The sequence below is a fragment of the Copadichromis virginalis genome, linkage group LG4 (assembly GCF_057382275.1).
Source record: "Copadichromis virginalis isolate Kocher_CV1m ecotype Utaka linkage group LG4, C_Virginalis_male_GT1.1, whole genome shotgun sequence".
NCBI lineage: Eukaryota > Metazoa > Chordata > Actinopteri > Cichliformes > Cichlidae > Copadichromis > Copadichromis virginalis.
This window is the reverse complement of record NC_140621.1, coordinates 13068206-13069938: the sequence shown is the minus strand read 5'-3', so window position 1 is coordinate 13069938 and position 1733 is coordinate 13068206. Positions and strand designations below refer to the sequence as shown.

At 37.7% G+C, this 1733-nt stretch overlaps 1 long non-coding RNA gene across 1 annotated transcript; it reads left to right on the top strand.

Moving 5' to 3' along the window:
• The first annotated feature begins 600 nt into the window (after positions 1-600).
• LOC146710980 (uncharacterized) lies at positions 601-1501 on the top strand. The gene is made up of 2 exons (XR_014920072.1): positions 601-1018; positions 1138-1501. It is a non-coding gene; the product is annotated as an uncharacterized LOC146710980 (long non-coding RNA).
• Positions 1502-1733: the final 232 nt, after the last annotated feature.

The following is a 1733-nucleotide window of genomic DNA, read 5'->3' as shown; positions in this document are numbered from 1 at the left end:
TGCTAAAACCTTAACTTAAATGTGTATATGGTGTTTATCTGTTTCTCTCTGTGTTTTAGATGCACACATCAATCTGGAATTCAGGCTTAAAGCCAGAATTGCAGGAATGCAACACGTGTTGCAGAGGACTCTTTCACTGCCCTCTGTGCCCCACTTTCAGCCCTACTGTCAGGGCAAAGATTGAGGAGCATCTAAGTGTGCATATAAAAAATGCTTTGCCTTTAAAAGGTATGTTTGTATTAAATATACTTTATAGTTATAAATATGCACTTTTTTAAGCACTTCTGCAGTATCTTTGTTGACTTAAAAGTTGCTGTTGATATTGTACAGTTCAGTGCATTCATCTGCAACAAAAATAGTGTTTTTATAAAATATATTTTTATTTACTTTTCACCACTTTTCTTGACATAACTTTTGTGATCCATACCATTTTGCTTTCATTATTGAGGTTGGCTTGGATGTTTTTGTTAACATGTACAATCTGATTGTTAGACAAATTGATTGCATTCTATACAACTACATTTAAATTACATCTGTTTGTTTGTTTGTTTTTTTCTCTTACAGATAAAATGATATGCCGGTGCAGGCAGCTTTGTAGGACAACAGGACACTTTCACTGCCCTGTCTGTAAGATTACAATCATACGGCGTGGGGATATGGCAAGGCATTTATTGTCTTGTCAGCATTCTTCAATGCCAAGTCAGCCACCATTATCAGGACTGCTCCCCGCTGAACTCTTCGAGGAGACCCGTCTCCCCCCCCCCCCAAGGTTTTGTCTTCGGTATCTGAACCATTTTCTGAGTCTTTGTTAGAACATTCATAAGCTCTACCCTCTGTGTTCAATAAAACTGCAGCTGATGGAAAGTCCATGAAAATGACATGCCCTCACTGTGGCCTTACTCTTCGTAGCTCTGGCAAGCTATTTGCACACTGGAGAGAGGAAGCCAAAGCTGTGCTTGAAGGACAACACGTGCCCATTTTCAGACTGAAAAAGCGCAAGTTCCAGGAAGTCAGTCAGGTCAGTATTCACTTTAAACAGTAGTGTAATTACATGGTTAGTGACATTTGAATAACTGTTAAAAAACTGTTCTGCAACAGAGAAATAACTATGTTTTCATCCCCATTTGCCTGACACAGGAGCCAGCAGTTGTTGAAGATCTGCGTCCTGCTGTGCAGTGGGCTGTCCAAAATAAGGCACATGTAACAATGCCCAAATATCTGTCCTTAAATCAAGGGGACCAGCAGAGGGTCTTAAGAGACATGTCAGAGGAAGAAGACACTGGAGCAAGGGACTTGTTCCTCTTTGTTTTTCAGTTTGCAAAGGACATGGAGCTCTTTTTGAAAGCATGTGCTGATGATCAGGGGCTAAGGGTCAGTGCTATGTTTGACATGTAATGGACAAATGAAGGCACTGGCTGTGTTTGTTTAATATGTTGTTGTTGTTGTTGTTGTTTTGTTTTTGCATAGTACAAAATTCCAATTAAACTTATTTCAAAATGTTGTTCACTTGATTCTGTGTCCATACTTATAATAAATGATTACAGTGAAACAGCATTAAATGTAAATGTAACAGCATTTTTTTAAACTTGTAATTTCAAAATAAAAAGCTTATTGTTGATATTAACAGTAAAGAATTGTAATCAATAATATTTTTATACATTTTAAACATTAACACTCTGGGCTCTATCCTGGCTATCTGTGGACACTTCACTTATTCTTTTTTTTGACTACTG